The sequence below is a fragment of the Callithrix jacchus genome, chromosome 14 (assembly GCF_049354715.1).
Source record: "Callithrix jacchus isolate 240 chromosome 14, calJac240_pri, whole genome shotgun sequence".
NCBI lineage: Eukaryota > Metazoa > Chordata > Mammalia > Primates > Cebidae > Callithrix > Callithrix jacchus.
Window position 1 is genome coordinate 51,913,305 of NC_133515.1, and position 15,205 is coordinate 51,928,509.

The following is a 15,205-nucleotide window of genomic DNA, read 5'->3' on the forward strand; positions in this document are numbered from 1 at the left end:
AAAGGCCACAAGATTAGGATTATGAGAGGGGCCTGAATTCTGCTAAAATGTAAGCACAATTTTTTAAATTCCTTACTCCTCAGGAGTCATGTGGCCAGAGGCCACAAGATCTTCAACTTCCCCAAGTACTCCTGTAATTAACACCACTATTATAGAACCTAAGATTGGTCTTTTGAGATGTTTTTCAGACTTGTCCCATCCAGACTCATGACTCCCCCTGACCCACCACCCCCTACAGACTCAGCACACAGCTTTGATTGCATCTGTAGCCAATCAGCAGCACCCATTCCCTGGTCCCCTACCCATGAAATTACTCTTGAAAAACCTAACCTTGTACCTTTGGAGATTTGAGTGATAACTCCAGTTCTCACACATGGCCAGCCTCAAGTCAATTAAATGCTTTCTTTACCATAATATCATGGTCTCAGTGAATTGGTTGTTTTGGTTTGTTTTTTTTGAGACAGGGTCTCAGCCGCCCAGGCTGGAGTAGGTGGCTCACTGCAGCCTTGACCTCCCAGGCTCAAGCGATCCTCCCACCTCAGCCTCCCTAGTAGCTAGGATTACATACCTGACTAATTTTTGCATTTTTTGTAGAGATGAGGTTTCGCCATGTTGCCCAGGCTGGTCTCAAACTCCTGAGTTCAAGCTATCTGGACTACAGGCACACATCACATGCCCACCTGATTTTTTTTTTTTTTTTTTAAAGTAGAGATGGGGTTTCACCATGTTGGCCAGGCTGGCCTCGATCTCTTGACCTCGTGATCTTCCCACCTTGGTCTCCCAAGTAGCTGGGATTACAGGTGTGTGTCACCATGCCCGGCTAATTTTTTGTATCTTTAGTAGAGACGGGGTTTCACTGTGTTGGCCAAGCCAGTCTCAAACTCCTGACCTTGTGATCCACCCACCTCAGCCTTCCAAAAGTACTGGGATTACAGGCAAGAGCCACTGCAGTGGCCAATAATAGTCAATTTTTTAGACAATAAATCACAGACACATTTAAGTGCTTTTTTTGACTTCCAGATTTGAGACAGTAAGAGACAAATACTTCTCAAACATAAAAGGTTCTCTCTAACTTTGGACAATTCTCCTAATGCTAAATAAAGTTAAGTCCTTGACCCAGTACTGCTGTCACTAAGTCTCAGGCCCTTCCTAGACTGGACGAAGGACAACAGAAAGTCTATGATGATGGTGACAAACTACAATGAGGAAAAAGATTTACAAAGGGGCTGAGTGCAGTGACTCATGCTTGTAAACCCAGCACTTTGGTAGGCCAGGGCAGGCAGATCACTTGAGGCCAGGAGTTTGAGACCAGGCTGGCCAACAGAACAAAACCTTGTCTCTACCAAAAATACAAAAAATTAGCTGGGCATGGTGGTGTACACCTGTAGTCCCAGCTACTTGGGAGGCTGAAGTTGCAGGGAGAGATCGTGCCACTGCACTCCAGCCTGGGCAATAAAGGGAGACTGCTCAGGAAAAAACAGCAGATACCCAGCAAAAATAACTCAATAAAGAAATTTAAACATGAACAGACCTTTGCCAAAATTTCTAGAGTAAAAGAGGACAGCTTAAGCAAGAAAAAAAATGAAGCATGGTACTTTACATAAGAGGTGGTGAACTTCCAGAGCTAATTCTCCTAGGAAAGATACAGGACATCTAGGTAATGGGGGAGGCCACAAATAACTGGAATCTAGCCACAGCCGCTTGAAGCCTCTATCACGGAAAGCACCAATCCTTCTTTTGAGGATGCTCTGAGAATAAGCTTGCTGACCCTGGCAATATTTCCACCTTCACCTGATACAATTCAGGGTTTTATTTCCTCAATCAAGGTCACACCAAGGTACAGTTCTCATATCACCTTGGCCCAAGATACAGGGCCTAGTGGCCTTCCCAGGAACAGCACCCTCACCTTAGATTTTAGTGCTAAAGGCCTCCAACCTGCAGAGCATTTTCCTGCTCATTTCTCATTCACAGCCACTAAGGGAATCTGACAGGATGCCCCTTTACTAGGAGAAAATGGAAGCTCAGAGGCGACTGATGATTTGCCTGAATACTACGGGAAGAGTTAAGTGACAAGGCTTAGACAAGACCACCTTCTGGCTCCCAATCCAGGGCTCTCTGGATCTCTTCTTTATTCTATGAGGTTCAACCACATTCTAGTTACCTGGTCCAGGTCAATAGTGAAGTCCCACAGGCTGACTATGGCACCGGTTCATGGTACATTGATAGTTACCAAGAAGCTCCAAAGAAAGGGAAATGGGGGCACCTACAAGCTCCCAGCCCCCCTCAGAAAACAGACCAGGCTTTCTTGTAAAAAACTTCAGATTCCCAAAGACTCAATTGAAGGCAACTCTTCCCATTACTTGCTAGAGGATATTTCTTTCAAGCCACTCTTAAGGGGATGGGTGGAAAAAACAAGATTCTCAATTGCACATTTCCATCAAGGTTAAATGTCATCGTGCACTTGTGACCTGGGCACAGTGTCTCGCATGAGAACTCGGCTTCTAGTAGATTCTTAGAACAAAGCCAAGGTCGTGGAAGGGAGGATAAAGCAGTGACCCCCATAAAAATATCTGTGGGAAAAAGCTCTCTCGATCTCTGACTAAATATTCCCATCACAGACAGAAAACCCAATTCCAACGTCCTTTTTTCAGCAGGAAGTTACATTGCGTAAGAGGAATCTGAGTGAGAAAACTTACCCCAAAGCTGGGGAAAGAGGTTATAAACTCTCGCTGTGAAACACACACTTTTTTTTGTAACAGGAACAAGAGTAAACCCCATATACAAACAAAAAGCGACCTTAGCTTTTTACCTTGTCCCCAACAGGGACAGAACAGTTTTGAAACTTCTAAAACACTTTTCGTTTTGTTTAAAGAAATTAAAATATTTAGAAAGACAGTATAAGTGAGAAAACTTTAGCTGAAAAATGGATTACAAAGCAGTACAGATGTGATGCTGAAACTATGCGACAATCTAGATAAAACACCACACAGATACAAAGCGGGTTTGCTCCGGGTGGTGGAATGAGAAGCCGTTTTCACATCCTTTAATGCTGTCCAACCCTCTGCCCTGGAAGCAGCCTCTTCCACACGCTGGGAAGTGGGACCCAGCCCCACGTGGGGCTCCCAGTTCCACAGCCCCCCCACCGCATGTGCCTCAGCTGCAGTCCCAGATACCTCATCACTGTATTCGACCCCTGCAGTGCTGCACAGAGGCTCTGTCACAACACCTATCCCTACTACCTGCACATCTTCCCTTGTGCCTGTGCTACCTCCTAAGGGCTCCTACATGTGACAGTAAAACATGAACGCACCTGCCTTAACAAATATGTACCAGGTACCAGCAATCCTTTGAGGCAGATACTCTAAATTCCCACAGCTTATTTCACTGAGGCGTGGGATAAGGGGTGGTGACTATCCTCTTCATCATCACACAGCTGGTAAATGGTAGAGCCAGGACTCAAACCCAGGCAATGATAGCTCCAGCATGCAACTTTCAACCATCATGCAAACAAACATTGCTGCCAGAGTTAGGACTGCAGGAACTGAAGGGATTTGGGTATTTTCCATGATTAATCTTCTTAAAGTGGTAATTTTTTTAAAAAGCTCTGCATTTATACATTTTAACCCACAAAACTACTATGAGTCAAGAATCAGATATGGGAGGCAGTGTGCTATCCTAAGGTTAGTGACTCTACAGGCTAGGCTCTGGGCAAAATGCAGCCCCCATTCATCTCTCTCAGAAGCTATGGGCTGGGTGCCAAGGCTCATGCCTGTAATCCCAACATTTTAGGAAGCCAAGGTGAGAGGACTGCTTGAGCCTGGGAGTTCAAGACCAAACTTGGCAACATAGCAAGACTGAATAACAACGTCTAAACAACAACAACAACAAAATAATAGCTGGGCATAGTGGCATGCACCTGTGGTCCCAGCTACTCAGGAGGCTGAGGTGGGGGACTATTGAGCCCAGAAGATCCAGTCTGCAGTGAGCCAAGATCGCACTACTGTACTCCAGGCTGAGTGACAGAGTGAGACTCTATCTCTTAAAAAAAAAAAAAAATTCAGAAGCTATGATCCCTCCTCCCCCAGGCCTCCCTCCCACCCATCCACATGAGATGACCTTCAATTGGTTTAACTCTGGCCAAGGCAAAGGTCTTCAATACCTTCTAGCCCATGCAGGCTATTTTCCCTAGGACTCAAATACGGAAACAATTCCAATGTTTCATCCATGGACACTAGACTGGGAATTGTGGAACCCGATGACCCTAAAAAGGAAGAAGAGCCCAGAAGAGCTGGGCCACACCTAGAGCTTGTTCCTTGATTGGGGAAAGAGGTCTGGCCTGGGTTCTCACCAGGGCCAGGACAAGGGAGCCCCAGGACTCCCCACACTCCCTCACTGAGAGGCTGGCACTAAGCTAAGATGATTCGTCTGCCTCTGCTCTCCAGTCTGTAAGTCACAGAACAACCATCAGCTAGATTTAAGGAATTTGGTTCCCAGCCATTACTTTTAGACTTCATGTTCAAAATTAAAAGGGAAAAGTATTTAATATGAATCTATATTCACCTACACAGTCCCACAGGTGACAGACGAAGCACTTGGCAGGACATATTCAGGCCCCCACTGATTAAAGACCCCCAAAAGCCCACTGTGGCCAACTTTTTCAAATGATATTCATCATTTCAAATAAAAATAGCCATTAGATGTATTCTCCAAATAAATATATACAGAAATTTTGGGGGAAAAAAAGGAGAGGGGAATTAACCCTCCCAGAGGCCATCCTGCCCTGCCTTTAGTAAAACTGAAAAAGGTTTTAGGTCCTCAGTGGAAAGATTATGTAAAAATAAGGGTGTTTGAGGATGAAGATGTCCAAGATCCATTTTCAGACTGGAAAGCCAGTTTGGCATCTGGAGTGAGAGGACCAGGGTTAAATTGTGGTTATGCCACCTACTGGTTGTGTGACCTTAGGCAAGTTACCTTACTTCTCTAAGCCTCCCTCTCCTCCTTTGCAAAATGGGATGATACAACCTCCAACAGCTCCTTCAGGGGTCTACTTTCTCCACCAAACCCTAAATGAAGCACGTTTCTCTAGTTCTGTCCTTCCCTACCTCTTTAGTACGTCTTCTCTGTACAAACTCATCCATCCAATGCCATGAGCATCACCTCCAAAAGGAGGATTCACAGGTCAACCCATTTAACTCCAGATAGTAGTTTCCACATGCCTTGTGGAGTCCTTCCTGAGGCCCCTGTGTGCAATCGATCAAGTTCCCAGGCACGTGGGGAAAACCCCACATTACCTTGAGTTTCTTCCTGCTCTGCACATTCAGCCAGGAGCCAGGTCCTGCATTCCTACTCCCTCCTCATCTCTCCTCTATTACATCAGAGCCTACAATAACCTACAGCATCATTTCCCACTATGCTCAAATATGTCCTATTTTCCAAGTCTTCCGTCCCATGGACATCCCTTCTCTGCTCATGCTGTTCCCCTAGTACCATCAGACCACCACCAATATGCTACTGCTCCCTCAGAGCCTAACACTAGTTACGGGTCTGCTGTCTTCTAGAACTCCTTTCTTCTCCATTCCCAGAGCTTGAACTCAATGCCTCCTCACTTCTTTCTCTCTTCTAAGAGAGGTCCTGCCCAAGGGTATGCCCTAGCCTAAACATCAGCCTCATTGCTCAGCAGTCAGGCTTTCTGTTCCTGGTCAGGATGCCTCTGCCGGGGCACCCTCCATGATCAAGGTCTTCACACTGTACCACCATTACACTCCAGGACTGGTACCTGAGAGTCACTCAGCATTTGCTAAAAGAACAGATACTTTGGTCATCTGGGCAAGTTTACAGCAAATGTTCAGTAGAAACCAGATTAATTAAATATATATACCCTTTCTCCTAAGAGATGACAATGGAAAAATTACATGTGTGCTGGTGAATTACAAACTTATTTATAGAAACGTGTCTCACTTATTAAGAACTAAAGGATAACAGAAAAATTTAAATAACTTTCTAGACTTAGGGGAGATATGAATTTCAGCAGTGCTGACTCCATGTTAGACGTGAGAGGGTGGGGGCAAGATGTGAAGAGGTAAACCAGGGTGAGAAGTACAGCCACCCCCTCATTTCCCACAGTCAGCCCCAGACCACCAAAAGCAGCAGACATACGGGTGTGCAGCAGTGCAGGTGTGTGTGGGATTCAGCAGTGCTTCCAGGTGAGGGTGCCATCCTTCCTCTGCAGCAGACCCAAATTATCCCTCCTGGACCCTATCCCAAAATGGGGTAACTCTACCTCCTTCCTGGAGAGGGATGGACCTCCAGCAATTGTTATGATAAGGGCATGACAAGTACGATAAGCATGTCTAGCGGAAAATCCTTAGTACAGATTTGCAGCCTGGGGCCATCTACTTACCTAAGGTGAGACAATCATGTCTTGTTCATCGTCTCCACTCTTTTGTTGACAGGGTCTCTGCTCTGCCACCCAGGCTAGTCTACACACAGTGAGCACAATCACAGCTCACTGAATCCTCAACCTCCTGGCCCAAGGGCCTTCCACCTCAGCCTCTTGAATAGCTGGGATTCTCCACCACACCCAACTAATTTAAAAAAAAATTTTTTTTTTTTCTTTTTTTTTTTTAGGGTGTGTTGGTGGGGGCCTGGAATCCCAGCTACTCGGGAGGCTGAGGCAATTTTTGAAAATTTTTTTGTAGAGATGAGGTCTCTTCATGTTGCCCCAGCTGACAGTCATTTTAGAAACGAAATGCTGCAATGCAAGTAGTCCCTTCCTAGGATCTTAATGTGTTTGGAAGCCCTTGGTAAAGCTTGTAGGTAGCTAGGCAGATGCTTCCACTCCAACCTCTAGGACCTTTGTACAAGCAACCGTACTCTGGCAGGCTCTCAGTGAGCCCTCCGAGACATCTCTAAACTCTCATTCATCCTTCTGCTTGCTTAGGTGAGCTGTTTTTCAGTCTGGGACCAGCCAGCAGGTAGAAACCAGATGTTAATCTAAGCAAGAGAAGTTTAATACAAAAAATAAATGATACCTGAGTAACTATAAAGATGCAATAATAATCCAAAGGATGCCCTGAAACAGATCAAAAATATCTCCCAAAAGTAGGGCAGGGGGTTTTTGAGTCTCTTGAAGAAAGTATATTTGGCAGAAAATTTCCTGGGTACCTAGGCCAGAGATCATCCAGTCACCAAGAAGGAGGGGCAACCTTCTAGGGTACAGGGAAGCAAGGTTGGGTGAAGACAGTCAAACAGGCAGAAGTAAGGAGGGCACACACAGGGAGTCAAGTGCTGCTGGACCTGGGAGTAAAGAGGCCTCCCTCTGTAGAAGTTTAGCACATCAATGTATACCCTGGGCCAGAGCAGCTTAGGGTTGTGCTCAGGACAAAGATCAGGTGGCTAGCTCACTAGATAGTCAGCACTGGGGTGGGGGTACACACATGGGAGCTGAGAGGCTGAAGTGAGCAATGATCTGGGCTGCATGAGGTCTACCTACCTAGTCTTAGGCTCCTGGTCCCACCACTGATGCCAGAGATGTAGGAAACAGAGCAGCAAATGCTGGAGAAAGGTGTGCCCTGCAGGAATAGAGGAGTACAGGAAAAACATGCACATACGTGAAATCAGGGATATCCCTTCCTATAAGGTCCCCTTCAGAGACCTCTACTTACAAAGGGCAAAAGAAAAAAATATTTAAAGGGCCCAGATCCATTCTCAGATATCAGGCAACTGAGGGTGAATTTGAAGCAGAAAGGCAATACTTAAAAACTGGCACAAGTTATAGATCTCTACATCATCAACCCAGAGTCATCTCTAACTACAAAGATTTTTATTTAAGTCTGGAGTTTGGGGAAACATGGGTCCTGTACACTAAATTGGCAGAGGCAATAAATACATGACAGCCCTTTAGTCAATATCAGGGGATAAGGCAGGACCTGAGTAGGGGTTATAAAAGGGCAAATTTCAGAAATGTAGGGAGAAGCAGGGCAGGCAAGAGATGGGGTCGGAGCAGAGTGTCTGCAGGCAGAGATCGACACAACCAGTTTAGGCGCAGGCTGGTTCTGAGGCCACACTGGAAGGGCAGGCAGGAGCTGGGAGGAGCCGGGGCAGGGTTCTGCTAGGAAGAGGATACATGAAGCTGCAGCTAAGTGGACAAATGCTGCTGCCGGATGGACTAGAGGAATGTGTTTTCCTTCACATCCCCTCAACTTAAAATGGAAAACTGACCACATCACACAGGAACATGAAATAAGAGAATAAGGAAGAACTCCAAGTTGGATGTCCATGATTACAAATTTAGTCGGCTTTGTTGTCCCGAAGACTTAATTTCTATAAAGCAGATACAGTTGACAGGAGGAAAAAGAGCATGATCCAGGTGGTTGGTCTGCTACTGTCAGATTGCTAACACACCTCTGACAAAATATAGCTATATGTGGTCTGCCATATCAAATTTGGGGTGGGGGGGCTGGGGGACAGGGTCCTACTCTGTTGCCCAGGCTGAAGTGCAGTGGCGCAATCACAGCTTACAGCAGCCTCAACCTCCTGGGCTCAATCCATCCTCCCCACTTCAGCCTCCTGAGTAGCTGGAGCTACAGGCACACCACCAGAACTAATTTTGGTATTTTTTGTGAAGACAGGGTTTTGTCATGTCACCCAGGCTGGTCTCAAATTCCTGGCCTCTAACAATCCACCTGCCTCAGCCTCCCAAAGTATTGGGATTACAGGCATGAGCCACCCCACCCAATTGCTTTACCAATTGCTAATCAATGAGCATAAGCATTGTTTCTGGTTTTCCCTATAACCGAAAAAACAAACACCTTCCTAAACACAGCTTCATCATCTGGTTTTTTCACAGGAAACATCACAAAAGGAACCCAACCTTTTAAAATCAGTCAGCATGGAATCAAGCTATTCCCCTTACCCTCACCCTCACCCTCATCCTTAACCTCCCACCAAAAAGAAAGGTCAGACTGATTTATCATCTCACTGCATACCCAAGATCATGAAGTCATCCACACTAACAGCGAATATGGTCCTGAGACAAAGTCTTGCTCTGTTGCCCAGGCTGGAGTCAGTGGCATGGTCTCGGCTCACTGCAACCTCTGCCTTCTGGGTTCAAGCAATTCTCCTACCTCAGCCTCCCAAGTAGCTGGGACTAAAGGTGCATGCCACCACGCCTGGCTAATTTTTGTATTTTTAGTAGAGATAGGGCTTTGCTATATTGGCCTGGCTGTTCTTGAATTCCAGACCTCAAGTGATGCGCCCACCTCAGCCTCCCAAAGTGCTGCGATTACAGGTGTGAGCCACCATGCCTGGCCACTGTCCTTCTTTAATCTTTACCAAAAAAGAACACCTCCCTGTTTTAATTGACGTCGTCTTTTCATATGCTTCCTTCTGATCCTTCTACTCCCCCATGCCCTTTGCCCATTTTTAATGTTGGGATGTTCTCCTCTCATTTAATCTTCACAACAAGCTAAAAAATGTGAGGCAATTAGTTTGAGGTCACAGAGCTAATCCTGGTGGAGCCAGCATTTGGACTTTGGCCCCAACCTTGGGCCTAAGCACTTATATTTTCTACCACACAACACTGTTGCTTGAAGAGGATTGCGAATCTCCAAATAAAGTTGTACTTTTAAAAATAATTAAGGTACCAAAATTATTGCATTTGTGGATACCCACCCAGGAAGATGTGAAGAATTCCAAGGAAAGCCAGGGGAAATCGAATTTTTTTTTTCAAATTGATATTAGAAAGTGATAATGTAGACAGAATGGCCCATTGGGAACCACTCAATGGTTTAATGTATCCAGGGGTCCCGGCCTGGTAACACTTCCACACCATAGGCAGAATCCCCAACAGGTGTTTTGTGATGAGTAGTTTTGATTAGTTCTTCATAGGAAGGATGACAGACTTCCAGGGCTTAAACACCTCTGTCAGAACTGGCTACAGGTGGAGAAAACCTGCCTCTTTCCCTCCTGTATCACAGCCTGAAGTGAAGGGAGATCAGCACAGATTCACAATCTGCCACAGGTTGAGACAGTGGCACCAGGCTGGCCCAGACCCCAGCTCTCCTGGCTCTGAGAGGAAGAGCCTGTGACAGAAAAGGGATCAAATAACCAGCATTAGCGACCAACTGTACCATCTCACTCTTGGTGTGTGTGTGTAGGGTGGGGTGGGGGTGGGGGTGGGGGTGGGTAAAGGGTCTGCCCGAGTTCTGTTTTGCCCTGTCTGGTCTTGAACTCCTGGGCTCAAGTGATCCTCTCACCTCAGCCACCAGCTTGTAGCTAGGTCTACGAGTGTGCCACCACGCCTGGCTTACCTCATTCTTTTACTTGTTTTTTCAACAACATGCACACGAATTCATACACAGATTGTGACCCAATTTCATTACCAGAAAGAAGCTCCAAGAATTTCTTTCCCAGAGCCTTATAAGATCATCCACTCTAATACCCCTTTTATAGCAGAGGAGAACAAGGCACAGGGAGAAAGAGCCTAGCCCAAGGCCACTATGAGGGAGACAGCTAGGATTACTACCAGGAGTCCCAGGGGACTGGCGAGTCCAGCAGTGAGAATTATCATTAGTAACAAAGTCTTTTTTTTAGAGTCTATAGCTTCCATTCTGGGCTATCAACAGAAAAAAATAAAAGAGCCAATAGCCCCAAATTACCCAGGTGTGGAGGCTCTTGCCTGTAATCCCAGCTACTAGGGAGGCCAAGGCACCAGAATCTCTTGAACCCAGGAGGCAGAGACTGCAGTGAGCAGAGATTGCACCACTGCACTCCAGGCTGGGCGACAGAGCAAAACAACAACAAAAAAAAGGAGCCAATGACCAGGGCACCACCTCTTCCTCCCACCCGACTACCCGACTACCCCACCGGGTTGGGCTGCTTTAATGACTTCCCCCTTACTGTTAATACCACCTTGCCCACATTTTTCTGACACACCGAGGACTCCTGGGCAAAATGGGCCATACTCACGTCTGTATCTTTTTTTTCTTTTTTTTTTGAGACGGAGTTTCGCTCTTGTTACCCAGGCTGGAGTGCAATGGCACGATCTCGGCTCACCGCAACCTCCGCCTCCTGGGTTCAGGCAATTCTCCTGCCTCAGCCTCCTGAGTAGCTGGGATTACAGGCACGTGCCACCATGCCCAGCTAATTTTTTTGTGTTTTTTTAGTAGAGACGGGGTTTCACCATGTTGACCAGGATGGTCTCGATCTCTTGACCTCATGATCCACCCACCTCGGCCTCCCAAAGTGCTGGGATTACAGGCGTGAGCCACCGTACCCGGCCCTCACTTCTGTATCTCTAGCGCCTGCCACTCAACATGCAATCTATTTGAGAACAAGAAGGGAAGGGACAGTAAAGAATCAGGACGTGGCCGGGTGCAGTGGCTCACGCCTGTAATCCCAGCACTTTGGGAGGCCAAGGCGAGTGGATCACGAGGTCAAGATACCATCCTGGTCAACAAGGTGAAACCCCGTCTCTACTAAAAATACAAAAATTAGCTGGGCGTGGTGGCGCACGCTTGTAGTCCCAGCTATTTGAGAGGCTGAGGCAGGAGAATTGCTTGAACCCAGAAGGCGGAGGTTGCGGTGAGCCGAGATCGTGCCATTGCACTCCAGTCTGGGTAACAACAGCGAAACTCCGTCTCAAAAAAAAAAAAAAAAAAAGAATTAAGAGGTAACTAAAGGAAATTTTGTATTCTTTGACCATTTTGACAAAACACTGTAAACACTGCACTGGCAAACCATTCTTGGGTAATTTCATACATGCCCCCCTCCCCATCGTTCCTCCCTTTGTCCCTGGCCTCTCCTCTCCATAAGTATCTACCAATTCCCAAGTTTTCCCCCTCTATGCCTCACTCCTCAAGACAGAATTACCTAGTGTCATCTCAAGGCAGTACATCACCTAAAAACACGGCTCAGGAAAACAGTCACATACAATTACATAAATCTATAAACAAACATAGGCCTCAGGGATGGGGGAGGGGAGAAAGGCGGCAATTAAAAAGTAATAGAAGGGCCGGGCGCAGTGGCTCAGTGGCTCACGCCTATAATCCCAGCACTTTGGGAGGCCGAGGCGGGTGGATCACAAGGTCAAGAGATGGAGACCATCCTGGTCAATGAGGTGAAACCCCGTCTCTAATAAAAATACAAAAATTAGCTGAGTGTGGTGGTGCGTGCCTGTAGTCCCAGCTACTCGGGAGGCTGAGGCAGGAGAATTGCTTGAACCCAGAAGGCGGAGGTTGCGGTGAGCCGAGATCGTGCCATTGCACTCCAGTCTAGGTAACAACAGCGCAACTCCATCTCAAAAAAAAAAAAAAAAAGTAATAGAAATACACAGGCATAAATTACATTTACTGGACTAGAAACAGAATCCCATTATATGAACTAAGTTATCAAAGTGACCTTGTACAATTACTTCCGGAAATAAGTAGGCCATCAGCCCTGCCTTGGCAGTCTTGGTGAACAGAGATGGGGAAGGGAGGGGAGATCTGTTTTCCGTTCTGTGGGCTCCTGATGTCTACAGACACCTATACAGAAAAGGAGATTATCTTCACTTAAGTATGGAAAAGTGATTACTATCATTCTACATAGTAAAATGCATAAGAATTCAACTGATGACCAATTTACAAAATTTAAAGATGACCTCTCTCAAACTCGTAAGATTGACTTGCAAAGTACACCACTCCCCAACACTTAGTCCCATAGGTGTGGTAACTGGCCACACACAGAAGCGAAAATTTTAGATTTTAAAACAAGCACTTTAAGGTTAAGCACTTGGGCAATCAAATTCAATCTGCTATTTTCGCTGGCATAAAGAATCTATGGCAGGGGTCCCCAAACCCTGGGCCACTGACCCCCTAGCGGTCCATAGTCTGTTAGGAACCAGGCCACCCAGCTGGTGGTGAGCAGTGGGCAGGCCTGCAAGCATTACCCCCCACCCAGCTCTGCTTCCTGTCAGATCAGCACATTAGATTCTCACAGCATTAGATCCTCACAGGAGGGCAAACCCTATTGTGAACTGCACGTACAAGGATCTAGGTTGCATGCTTCTTGTGACAATCTGATGCCTGATGATCTAAGGTGGAACAGTTTTACCCTGAAACCATCTCAAATATCCCCCCTACCCTGGGGTCAGTGGAAAACTGTCTTTCACAAAACTGGTCTCCAGTGCTAAAAAGATTGGGGACCACTGATCTACCTCTCTTCCAACAGGTACTCTACAAACTCTTTCAAAACAACCACTGCCTTTCCAATTCTATTAAATTACACTTGGCAATTCTCGTTCCCCAAGAACTATAAGTTTAACCAACATGGTAAAACCCTGTCTCTATTAAAAATATATAAATTAGCCCAGCGTGGTGGCCTGTAGTCCCAGCTATTTGAAAGGCTGAGCCAGGAGAATGGCTTGAACCCAGGAAGTGGAGGTTGCAGTGTACCCAGGTGGCACCACTGCACTCCAGACAGAGCGACAGAGCGAGCCCAGTCTCAAAAAAAAAAAAAAAAGAACTGCAGAGTTTGAGAGCATCTCCAACATTTCCCTGGAAGATAAACGTTTACATTTGTCTTCCTTCCAAAATAAAAATATAACCTCAAAATCAGGAAAGCACTGTTTGAACATCCTGCAACTTGAGATTACATATAGCATACTAAAAATAACCTTTTCTAACTTCAATAAACATTTACAATGATACCAATGACATTCATTGTATTTCAAGTAATTTAATAAATTGCTTTGGGAAGTCTCAATTTCTTGGTTGTTAGGATGAAGGTTTCCAGTGACACATTTTCTTAAAAGAGAATATGCCCTTGGTTACAGTGAAGGGGACACCGGAAAGTGAGGTGTCCTCAGGCTACGGGATTCCTTGCTATCCATCCATCTGGAGTCTTGCAGCTTGGAGAGAGCTGCCTGACCCGCTCTTCAAAAAACAAGCACAAAGACTACAGAAAGTTCTGCAGAATAGGCATGTGTAGAGTTTTTTTAAATAATATTGTACTAGGCCAGGCACAGAGGCTCACACCTATAACCCCACCACTCTGGGAGGTAGAGGAGGTGGATCACTCAAGGCCAGCCTGGGCAACATAGAGAGATCCTGTCTCTACAAGAATAAAAAAATATATAAAAAAAATAATGTTGTATTAAAGTGCATGGTCTAGGCCAGGTGCTGTGGCTCATGCCTGGAATCCCAGTACTTTGGGAGGCCAAGAGCTCAACACCAGCCTGATCAACAGGCGAAACCCTGTCTCTACTTTAAAAAAAAATACAAAAATTAGCTGGGTGCAGTGGTGCGTGCCTGTAGTCAGTCCCAGCTACCCGGGAGGCTGACGCAGGAGAATCGCTTGAACCCAGCGGGTGGAGGTGGAGGTGAACCGAGATCCCGCCTTTGCACTCCAGCCTAGGCATCAAGAGTGAAACTCTGTCTAAAAAAATAAAAAATAAAAATAAAGTGCAGGTCTGACACTTTGGGGAAGGGAAAAAAGAAATAGAGAAATGAGACAAAGGTATCTAGGACACTCCTTATAATAAGACAATCACTGCACACCTAGTCCCAACCAATTAGCTCAGTGAGGGCTTGTCCATATGCCATGAACCCAGTTGGATACACAGTCAAGTGGCAACTCAGGTGTCTTCATTTCACAGAAGTAAACTGGCTCACAGGATCAGAGAGTTGTCTGAGGTTCCCAAAGAAAGTAGAGGGAAAGGGCAGAACTGAGAACCCAGATGGGCCACCCTGAGCCCAGGGCTGCACGGAGGGAGATGGGCATGCCCATCCTCACTGAACACTCTCAAAGACCTGATCTCCTTGATCCAGGCAGGCCACTCCTGAAACCCCCTTCCGGAAGCCTCTAGACACCAGCACCCATTAATAACAACTACTGTCCTCCCCACTCACACCTCTGTTCAGCCTGGCTTCTCTTGACTTAAAATGTCCCTTATTTTCCCTCTCTCCATCCTTACCGCCATCCTTGAAGGTCCAGGTTCAAATTCTGTCTCCTCCCCTGAGAGGACAGCCTCGATTCCTCCAGTGCATCGATGTCATCTTCTCCTCCTGGCACTCAGGATCCCCCAAAAGGAGTACCAAGCCCTCATCACCTAGAATCCACTCAGCTACGGTGCTTCCCAGGAGAAATGGTTCCAGGTGAGCCAGAAGGCTGGAACTAAACAGCTTGTCCCAAGTGGCAAATGACAGCCAAGGGCTGGCAGGCCCCA

General features: G+C 46.3%; 1 protein-coding gene across 3 annotated transcripts in view; it reads right to left on the minus strand.

The window, feature by feature from the left end:
* B3GNT2 (UDP-GlcNAc:betaGal beta-1,3-N-acetylglucosaminyltransferase 2) overlaps positions 1–15,205 on the minus strand; it is a 29,674-nt gene that overhangs the window by 4,819 nt on the left and 9,650 nt on the right. The window contains exon 2 of one of the 3 annotated variants that reach the window (XM_017964285.3): positions 7,493–7,571. The exons of 1 other annotated variant lie outside the window; for it this stretch is intronic. The gene's annotated coding sequence lies outside the window, so the exon portion shown is untranslated. Of the gene's footprint in view, positions 1–7,492; positions 7,572–14,953; positions 15,160–15,205 lie in introns of those variants that run through there. One more of the 3 variants, XM_035272475.3, reaches the window with a different exon arrangement.